Source organism: Capra hircus (genome assembly GCF_001704415.2).
Source record: "Capra hircus breed San Clemente chromosome X unlocalized genomic scaffold, ASM170441v1, whole genome shotgun sequence".
In the NCBI taxonomy this organism is placed as follows: Eukaryota; Metazoa; Chordata; class Mammalia; order Artiodactyla; family Bovidae; genus Capra; species Capra hircus.
In genome coordinates this window covers 30,771,095-30,782,660 of record NW_017189517.1, presented here as the reverse complement: position 1 = coordinate 30,782,660, position 11,566 = coordinate 30,771,095, and the positions used below count along the sequence as shown (strand labels likewise).

The 11,566-nt window shown below is 38.6% G+C and overlaps 1 pseudogene; it reads right to left on the bottom strand.

Moving 5' to 3' along the window:
- Positions 1 to 654: 654 nt before the first annotated feature.
- LOC102187750 lies at positions 655 to 1,120 on the bottom strand (annotated as a pseudogene).
- Between the last annotated feature and the right edge of the window lie 10,446 nt (positions 1,121 to 11,566).

The window sequence follows — 11,566 nt, the reverse complement described above, 5'->3', positions numbered from 1 at the left end:
GGGTCTTCATTGCAGTGCACAAGCTCTCTAGTTGCCCTGCAGCATGTGGGATCTTTGTTACATGACCAGGGATCAAACCTTTGCCACTGGACCACCAGAGAAATTCCCCTCTTTGATCTTTAACAAAATTATCTCACCCAAGTGAGGACCAGTGTCAATTATTCCCACAAATTTATGAAAACTTTGAGGGGAATCTGGCCTTTGAGATTAGTGTACCTACTTTTCTATTTGTTGATGGGATCACCCCTTGAAAGTTAGAGGAGAATGTGGTCATATTATCCTTTCTTTCTGAGGCTCACTGTATTGTGAGACTGGCTTCTGCAACCAGCGTGCCACAACCTTCTTGAGATGGGTAGCTAGTCAGTCTTTATCTTTAACTGCCAGTTAAATTTAACTCCCCAGATTAGTCAGATGGCCTCATACATCTACTTGCTTGAATGTGCAATTTTGTTGTTGTTATAACACAACTCATATATCTAAAATGGACAAAAATTAGTATTATTTACACTATCTTAAGATAAACTTTGAATGGGAGCTTCCTTTCTAGTACTTTGAAGTCTACAAGACATATCTAGAAAATTTACTACTGTGGAAAATGAAGACGCTTAAATCTAATGGAGGGAGCTCAAGAGAGCTTATGGTTTTTCTTTTTGATTAATTGCTATCACACTTTCCTTCAGGTAGCTGAGGGAGTTTCATATTTTCTTTAGACATCATTGGGGCTTCCTTGGTGGCTCAGATGGTAAAGAATCTTCTGAAAATGTAGGAGACCTGGGTTCAATCCCTGGGTCAGGAAGATCCCCTGGAGAAGGGAATGGCAACCCATTCCAGTATTCTTGCCTGGTGAATCCCATGCACTGAGGAGCCTGGTGGGCTATAATCCATGGGGTTGCAAAGTTCGACAAGACTGAGTGACTAACACTTTAGACATCATTAGATGCTGAAGCTCTTGCAGGAAAACTTTTATGCTATATAGATTCTGCCATTTTGCTAGCACTGATAGGGCTCTTGAGTCCACCACTCCATCAGAACTATTAACTCCATTCATATTAGTTTTCGTTACAAATCTTACAAAAGTGTGTTCTTCTTGGTATTTAAGTTCACAATCTATCTTAAGGGTGTATATTAATCATCAGGGCCCATGGTGGCTGCCATCTTGCATCGCTGTCACTCAAAGGCCAGCACCTAGATTGTGCTTTGGAATGATTCTTTTCCTAGCAGCAAGTATCTGCTTGGATCAGATCTGCTTGATTTCTTTGGTGGTCAGAGACTCATGTCTGTTTCCTGTCCACCTTGTCCTATACTTTTTATTATGGTGGATCTCTTGGCTTGAATTGCTGACACAGAGCTTTACCAGCCATGCTGTCATTTGACATTTGACTACATCAGACTTTTGTTACCTGCTTAGGCTTTGGCGCGCTCTCTCTCTCTCTCTCTCTCTTTTTTTTTTCCCCATAAGCATTGGTATATATGCTCGCCAGGTTTTTATTTCTGTATCTACTCAGTTTCTGGCCCACTGATCTTTATGGATAGCTATAAATTTCTCACTTACAACACATTGCCTCCTTCAACTTTTAACCCATTATTTGTTTTAGACTGAATTTTACATCTTGTAAAAACACTTAGTTCCAGTTCCTCACTCTCTCTCTGTGACACATAGTTACCCAGTATTGACAAAAAGCTATCAGATAAGTTAGGAGTGGGCATGGGGTCAAGTGAATGATGGTTGTGGCCTGTCCCATAGAATCAACACAATATCATCTACCAAAGAAATTTGGGTCTTCTGAAGCCAGTCTGAGGCATTTAGACCAGAGTAGCAAGGCTGCAGGCTCCAGCAATCTCTTTTGGCAGGTTGAAAATATCATACTTAAATTTGAATCACATGTACCAACATGCATTCAAACCTAATCTTCCAATTAGGTTTAACATATAAGTATACTACCATGTATAAAATAGAGGTGAGATGGTGGTGAGGAGGGAGATCCAAGACAGAGGTTTATATGTATACTTGTTCGCTGATTTGCAGAAACTAACACAACATTGTAAAACAATTATACTCCAATTGAAAAAGATAAAACATACATTCAACTAGAAAAACAGAGAGATGGAACAGTGGAAATAGGCTTATAGGTTTGTACTTAGAATGAGTCAGTAATTCTTTTAAAATATAGGGTTGTATACTATGGTGAAGTCACTTTACATTCATGCTTATGTGTGTGTTCAAGATATAATTTAAGAGCAAAGGGGGACTTAGGGATCATATAGCCCAATCTTCTAATTTTACAGATGAAGAAACCAAAGCCTGGAGAGGTTAAGTGGCTTGTCCAAGGTCACATAGTTGGCTAGTAGTACAGCTAGGACTAGAAAGAACCCAGGTCATCTTACATGCATTCCTTTTTAGGCACTATTTTGTCTCTCCGCAGTTGCATTGTTTTCAAATTATGAGTGACTGAGCTCACTTCAAAGTGCATAGAACTAATTTCCTTCTTATTGAAATGAGGCAGTCACAGGGTTTCACACAAGAAAATTGAAAAATGATATATGTGACTTATTTCTTTGTTCCTTTCTGTTTTTGTCTCTTGATCGATAGGCAAAGAAAGCTAAGAGAAATAGTTGGAAGCAAGACAAGGCAATCCAAATGCTTCCAAGGAGCAGAGGGCTCATACATTAGGAAAGCAAACTAATATCTGCTCATTGTTGGAGTGAAAACAGGCAATCATATGTATCTGTCTCATTAGAGAGGTAGACCAAGGTTGTAACTATCAGGATCTCTGCTTCTAAATTGCTCAAAGCCTAGAAGATAATGGATGCTGACTCTAAAGGGAGTGAAACACTCCTTATTAAGTGTACCAACCTTGATACTAAGAAAGAAGAACAACTTGGAAGACATCCAAGTCTAGTAGGAGGATTGGCTCTTCTTTTAACAAAGGGAAAATGGTAACTCCTGGTTTAATGGAAATGTTCCCCCAGTGTATTGTGAAATTGTTCATCTGAGATCTTTTACTTGGTATCACATGCAATCTGTCTGCCTATTACTAAATTGGACCTGCCTACCTTATTGTTTTCATTTTGTAGTTGTTATTGTTGCTGTCCATTCTTTCATTCTTTCAGCATTTATGTGTTTACTACATTCTAAACACTATTCCGGATGCTAGAGATACAATGTGAAACCAAGTCCAATTTCTTGCTTTGAAGAGGCTGCAGTCTAGTGTGGAGAGAAAGATAAGTAAGAACAATAAATGGAGTCTGAAAAAGAATGTGATATAAATATCCTCAAGGTACTATAGAAGAGCAATTGTCTATCTGAGATGGACAAGAAAGGCTTTCTGGAAAGGTTAGGCTTGCATTACTCTTGAAAGAAAAGTAGGAGCTGGGCAGTCAGTTGAAAGAAAAAATCAGAGAGGAGAGAATTTACAAATATAAATAAGCTGAGATAGCCTAACACATTCCATGTTCCCACAAAGTATTCAGTCTCTCTGGCCTGTACAGTTTGAGCTGTGGGGTAGTGAAAGAAGAATCTAGAGAAGTAAGCAGGGGTAAGGGCTTCATCTCCTGAAGAGGACTGAAAGTCAGTGAAGTCTCCTTAAATATTACACCTTCAAAATATTCTTAAACTCAACACATTGTAGCGGGCAGTGTGCTGTAGTGAAAAGATTATGGTCTTTGGAGTCAGATCCTTCTCCTGCAATCATTTCTAAACTGTGGACCTTGGTCAAATGACTTAATTGCTCTAAGTATGCTGCTTTGCTTTTAAAATGGGGATGATTATTTCTGCTTCATGTTTGTAGAGAAGAGTTAATAGTATATGTGAAATCACTGAGCATAGAAGTAGTAGATAATCAATGGATGTTCATCTTTTATTCTCCTTCCTTTTCTTCCTTACCTTCTTCCATTTGCAGTCTGACTAATCATGCCCTCCTTCTTTCTATCTGGAGATTTGCTGGGTTTACAGAAATGGTGGGTGTCTCGTGTGGCTTCACATCCTTGTTTATTAAGTGAGTGACATTTAGAAAACAATTTTGGGAAAGTTTTGTCCGCATAGCAGTAAATGTACCAGACTGCTACAATGTCCACAATTGATTGGATCTGCTTGCTGTTGCTGGGTGACATATTTAAATAATCCTGTCATAGACATGAAACATGAAGCAGTTTTGCAATTTGTAATCAGAACTTTACCTAACAAAACTATTGCAGCTGTGGTAGGATTGAATTCATTCTTGCACTCCCTCTCTCCCCAAACCTATCAAAATGTCAGCAGCCTGCCTTTTGGGAAAAACTAGACATTGTTTTGCCATATGTTTTTCCCCCATGTTGCCATACTCAGTTCTTCTATTTGTGCTATAAAGATACCCTATGTTGAAAAGAATGGGTAATTTCCAATATATTTTGGGTAAAAAAAAAAATCTCAAGAAGGTAAGGAGATTAATAGGCTTGAAGAGAATGAGTTTCCATAATATTCTGACATAAAATTATTATTAGATTCTCACTGCTCCTGAACAAATTGGGTGTAGCGTCCACATAGATGACTTTGGGGCATCATTCTTCACGATTACCTAACTTGCTTGGTTCCTAGAGTAAGAAGAAAGTAGACCAGTTATCTAGTTTCCAACCTTCTGTCTTATATTTGAGTCCCTTCTGTAGCTTTGTTGCCAATTAACTATGCAACCTCTGCTTTAATAGATTCAGTGATGTGATGGATACCCTATTGCTTAAGGTGATACCTTCCATCTTTGAACTGCTTCTATTATTTTAAGGTGATTCCTGATATGAAACTAAATATTATTTTATAACTTTTGGTCCCAGATTTATGACTTATAGTCATATGGAATAAGTCATATCACTTTTTTCACCTCTAGACCTCTCAAATATTTGGAACCAACTAACATTAGACAAAGTCTCTCACCCACCAGAATCTTTACTCTCAGCTTAACATTTTCATTCAATTAGTGGTTGCCTATAAGAACTGATTTCATGTTTCTTTACCATGCCTATCAAGTGCATTTGAACATACTAGTCCATATATTCATAAAGGATAGCACCTAGACTGTTATGTATACTCATACTATGTTGCAACCCATGCAGAGAAGTCTCTGCTATCACCTACCTTGTTCTATTAATGGAACATAAGATCAGATTAGCTGCTTTTGCTGTCCACATCAATGTTATCCCATGTCAAACTTGCAGTTGATTAAAACTCTAAATTTCCTATTATATGTCATCTATCACAACTAGTCCTTGTTCTTTTAAGATTTTTGTTTGTGCTTTCTAATGTGCCTTATATATCTACCAGCTTTTACTGTCTCCAAATATGACAGATCATTTTTCTTTCTTCATCTAAATAATTGATAAAATTGTTGAACATTTAAGAACCAAATCTTCAGAAATAAACAAACCTATCAATATCATGATTCCAGATTTCTCTGCCCCTGAATGGTGAGGAAATACATTTCTGTTGTTTCAAGCTAAAGAAAAAGAAAGGAAAAGAGAAAGAAAGAAGGAACAATGAAAGAAAAAACAGAAAGTTTTCCATTAGAACTATTCTAGTACAGCATTTCTTAACCTGGGATCCATGAATCAATAGGAGCTTGGTAAATGTTATGCAAAATGTATGCATATATGTGGGCTTCCCTGGTGGCTCAGCTGGTAAAGAACCCACTTGCCAATGCAGGAGATACAAGAGACCGTGAGTTTGATCCCTGGGTCGGGAAGATCCCCTGGAGAAGGAAATGTCAACACACTCCAGTTTTCTTGCCAGGAACATCCCATGGACAGAGGGGCATGGCAGGCTGAGGTTGCAAAGAATCAGACACGACTGAGCATACATGCACACACACACACATGCATATATGTATTTTTTTCTATATCTATAACTTTCATCATATTCTTAAAGCTGTTCAAGGTCCAAAGAAATTAGGAACTCGTGTTCTAGAATGGCATGAAAATACTCTGGCTGAAGTCACTCAGTGTTTTAAAAAAATGATATGAAGAGTTTCCAGCCAATGCTTATCCATACTCAACGCAGGAGTATAATAAAAAAAAAAAAAAAACAACCAAACTTGTTAAATGCCTTTGTATATGTATACTCTGCATACCATACATCTCTGATTTTCAAGGTTGTTGGCCATGTCAGAGAATAAAATGAAATTAGTATAAGCTAATAATCACATTTTTAGTTGTTCATGAACAATTATTTTAATAATCTGCTCTAGAATCTTTCCCATGACTCAAGTAGTCAATTATTCATACAACAAGTAGTTGCTTAGCTCCTGCTCTGTGTTAGAAACTTTTCTAAGCACTGGGTTAAAACGGAGAGCTAGACCAACAAGATCTTGGCTCCCATAGAGATTATGTACTAGTGAGGGGTCAGGCAACAAGCAAACACACAAGTAAAAGCATTTCAGGTAATGGTGAATACTCTGAGGAGAATAAAATCAGGAAATGGAATAGAAAGTGACTAGAGTAGGGCAGGACAGTAATACTACATAAGTATTACTAGATAAATTAGGGAAAGCATCTATTAGAGGATGGTATTTTAGCTGAGATCTGGTTGACAAGGATTTAGTTTGCAAGGATTTAGTTTAGTTGACAAGGATTTATGTAAGGGGAGAATCCTCTAGGCAAAGATAACAGCAGGGAACTTCCCTGGTGGTCCAGTGATTAAGACTTCTCCTTCAGATGCAGAGGGTGTGGGTTTGATCCTTGGTCAGGGAGCTAAGATCACACATACATCAAGGACAAAAACCAAAACATAAAAAACAGAAGCAATATTGTAAAAAATTCAATAAAAACATCAAAAACATTAAAAAAAAAAAGAATAACAGCAATGCAAAGGCCCTGGGGCAAGAATGATCTTGGTGTGTTCAAGGACAGAGATCAAAGTGGTTGAAGCATAGTGAACAATGGAGCAATAATGAGTAATGGAGTTTAGGAGGGAGGCCACATGATAAGAGCAATGGTAGAGTGTAGACTGTGTTCTAAGTACAGGGAGTATTGTATGAAGCAGCAGTGTTTCATGGTCTGATTTACGTTACTCAAAGAGTCTAGCTGCTGTATGCAGAGAAGAATTTTAAGGCAAGAGTGAAGGCAATTTGCCTATATTTAATTCTGGAATCTATCTTCTCATCTTAAAAAAACAATAGGAAAAATCAAAAGGAATGTATCTCCAGCACTCATCCATGATTTCATCTCTTCTCTGTGATTCCTCAAAGACAGAGAATATAGCTTGACCAATTTTATACATTCTTGGATTTAATTCATGCATCCCAGGAGATTGAAAGCCATTTAGAAACACTAGAACACTGAGTTTTGCCTGTGCGTATGCATTTTATAATCTTTTCAACCATCTGAGTCTTTAGTTATTTCTTAGCAATGGTTGTTTTTTACACTTTTCAGCCTGAAAATAATTCTCTTTGACACAGAAGACAGAAACAAAACAGAACTTAAAGGAGTCTACTTTCCTCATGTTATCCATCACTCTGGACAGCTCTCTGGTTTATTTAGGTATTCACTTCTATTTCTTTCAGCTATATCAGTATAATTTACAATTGTATAGTTTGAATTGCCTTTTTGAGAGTTTCCTTTAACCATATCTTGAATTCCAGTATTCCCTTCTAGCTCAGCCATTTGCTACCTTAGATAAAGCATTTAACCTCTCTATCTCCATTTACTCAACTATAAAATGGAGACAATAATAACTATTTCATAGACTGTGGTGAGGATTTAATTAATTAAACATATAAAATGCTTTGAACAATGCCTGTCACATACAAAGTGTTTAGTAAATGTTAGCTATGATTATTATTACTACACTTATATTATATTTTGGGCATGAGCTTCAGGTTCAATACCTCCTTCATACAACTTAAGTATGGCAGCCTTACCTTGTCTATTCCCAGACTCAATGTTAGAGTTTCTTGACTACTTTTTTTCTGTTTAGTTCTTCTGTATCAATTCCTGTGGCAACTCCTGGAGGGAAGTTGAGCAGACCTGAGTTCTAAGTTTATTTTATTTTATTAAAATTTTTTTTTGACTGTGCTGGGTCTTCATTGCAGCACTCAAGCTTAGTTACCTCACTGCATGTGGGATCTTAATTCCTGAAGAAGGGATCAAACCCATGTCCCCTGCATTGAAAAGTGGATTCTTAACCACTGGACCACCAGTTCAGTTCAGTTCAGTCGCTCAGTCATGTCCAACTCTTTGTGACCCCATGAATTGTGGCATCCCAGGCCTCCCTGTCCATCACCAACTGCTGGAGTTCACTCAGACTCATGTCCATCGAGTCAGTGATGCCATCCGGCCATCTCATCCTCAGTCGTCCCCTTCTCCTCCTGCCCCCAATCACTCCCAGTATCAGAGTCTTTTCCAATGAGTCTACTCTTCCCATGAGGTGGCCAAAGTACTGGAGTTTCACCTTTAGCATCATTTCTTCCAAAGAAATCCCAGGGCTGATCTCCTTCAGAATGGACTGGTTGGATCTCCTTGCAGTCCAAGGGACTCTCAAGAGTCTTTTCCAACACCACAGTTCAAAAGCATCAATTCTTAGTTTCTCAGCTTTCTTCACAGTTGAAATCTCACATCCATACATGACCACTGGAAACCATAGCCTTGACTAGATGGACCTTAGTCGGCAAAGTAATATCTCTGGTTTTGAATATGCTATCTAGGTTGGTCATAACTTTTCTTCCAAGGAGTAAGGGTCTTTTAATTTCATGGCTGCAATCACCATCTGCAGTGATTTTGGAGCCCCCCAAAATAAAGTATGACACTGTTTCCACTCTTTCCCCATCTATTTCCCATGAACTGATGGGACCAGATGCCATGATCTTCATTTTCTGAATGTTGAGCTTTAAGCCAACTTTTTCACTCTCCTCTTTCACTTTCATCAAGAGGCTTTTTAGTTCCTTTTCACTTTCTGCCATAAGGGTGGTGTCATCTGCATATCTGAGGTTATTGATATTTCTCCCGGCAATCTTGATTCCAGCTTGTGCTTCTTCCAGCCCAGTGTTTCTCATGATGTACTCTGTATAGAATTTAAATAAGCAGGGTGACAATATACAGCCTTGACGGACTCCTTTTCCTATTTGGAACCAGTCTGTTGTTCCATGTCCAGTTCTAACTGTTGTTTCCTGACCTGCATATACGTTTCTCAAGAGGCAGGTTAGGTGGTCTGGTATTCCCATCTCCTTCAGAATTTTCCGCAGTTTATTGTGATCCACACAGTCAAAGGCTTTGGCATAGTCAATAAAGCAGAAATAGATGTTTTACTGGAACTCTGCTGCTTTTTTCGATGATCCAGTGGATGTTGGCAATTTGATCTCTGGTTCCTCTGCCTTTTCTAAAACCAGCTTGAACATCTGGAAGTTCACGGTTCACATATTGCTGAAGCCTGGCTTGGAGAATTTTGAGCATCACTTTACTAGTGTGTGAGATGAGCGCAATTGTGTGGTAGTTTGATCCTTCTTTGGTATTGCCTTTCTTTGGGAATGGAATAGAAACTGACCTTTTTCCAGTCTTGTGGCCACTGCTTAGTTTTCCAAATTTGCTGGCATATTGAGTGCAGAACTTTCACAGCATCATCTTTCAGGATTTGAAATAACTCAACTGGAATTCCATCACCTCCACTAGCTTTGTTCATAGTGATGCTTTCTAAGGCCCACTTGACTTCACATTCCAGGATGTCTGGCTCTAGATTAGTGATCACACCATCTTGATTATCTGGGTTGTGAAGATCTTTTTTGTACAGTTCTTCTTGTTTTCTTGCCACCTCTTCTTAATATCTTCTGCTTCTGTTAGGTCCATACCATTTCTGTCCTTTATCAAGCCCATGTTTGCATGAAATGTTCCCTTGGTATCTCTAATTTTCTTGAAGAGATCTCTAGTCTTTCCCATTCTGTTGTTTTTCTCTATTTTTTTGCATTGATCATTGAAGAAGGCTTTCTTATCTCTTCTTGCTATTCTTTGGAACCCTGCATTCAGATGCCTATATCTTTCCTTTTCTCCTTTGCTTTTCACTTCTCTTCTTTTCATAGCTATTTGTAAGGCCTCCTCAAACAGCCATTTTGCTTTTTTGCATTTCTTTTCTATGGGGATGGTCTTGATCCCTGTCTCCTGTACAATGTCATGAACCTCTGTCCATAATTCATCAGGCACTCTATCTATCAGATCTAGTCCCTTAAATCTATTTCTCACTTCCACTGTATAGTCATAAAGGATTTGATTTAGGTCATATGTCAACGTTCTATTGGTTTTCCTGACTTTCTTCAATTTAAGTCTGAATTTGGCCATAAGGAGTTCATGATCTGAGGCACAATCAGCTCCTGATCTTGTTTTTGTTGACTGTATAGAGCTTCTCCATCTTTGGCTGCAAAGAATATAATCAATCTGATTTCAGTGTTGACCATCTGGTGACGTCCATGTGTAGAGCCTTCTTTTGTGTTGTTGGAAGAGGGTGTTTGCTGTGACCAGTGCATTTTCTTGGCAAAACTCTATTAGTCTTTGCCCTGCTTCATTCTGTATTCCAAGGCCAAATTTGCCTGTTACTCCAGGTGTTTCTTGACTTCCTACTTTTGCATTCCAGTCCTTTATAATGAAAAGGATATCTTTTTGGGGTGTTAGTTCTAAAAGGTCTTGTAGGTCTTCATAGAACCTTTCAACTTCAGCTTCTTCAGCGTTACTGGTTGGGGCAGAGAATGTGGTCCACTGGAGAAGGGAATGGCAAACCACTTCAGTATTCTTGCCTTGAGAACCCCATGAACAGTATGAAAAGGCAAAATGATAGGATACTGAAACAGGAACTCCCCAGGTCAGTAGGTACCCAATATGCTATTGGAGATCAGTGGAGAAATAACTCTAGAAAGAATGAAGGGATGGAGCCAAAGCAAAAACAATACACAATTGTGGACGTGACTGGTGATAGAAGCAAGATCCGAGGCTGTAAAGAGCAATATTGCATAGGAACCTGGAATGTCAGGTCTATGAATCAAGGCAAATTGGAAGTGGTCAAACAGGAGATGGCAAGAGTGAATGTCAACATTCTAGGAATCAGTGAACTAAAATGGACTGGAATGGGTGAATTTAACTCGGATGACCATTATATCTACTACTGCGGGCAAGAATCCCTTAGAAGAAATGAAGTAGCCATCATGGTCAACAAAAGATTCCAAAATGCAGTACTTGCATGAAATCTCAAAAATGACAGAATGATCTCTGTTCGTTTCCAAGGACCACCAGGGAAGTCCCCTAAGTTTACATCTTGACTCTGCCATTTACTAGCTCTGTACGAGCTCTGATCTTATAGTCTGTTTTAGTAAAACAGAAATAATTGTTTCCCACTTATCTTCATTTTTGGGTAGATTGACTGGGAAAGTATATGTAAAGCTAGCAAAGAGCATGATATATGGCTCAATAATTTCAAACCTTCTTCCTACATCAGTGTTTTCATGTTGACCCAACTTTGTTGTGTCATCTGTAGGGAAAATGAGAACTCTTCTTGGAGTAGGATGCTCAAAACAGGATTGTTCCTTCAACGTGGCCTTCTGGCCAGCAGAGCTGCCCCTTCCATTACTAA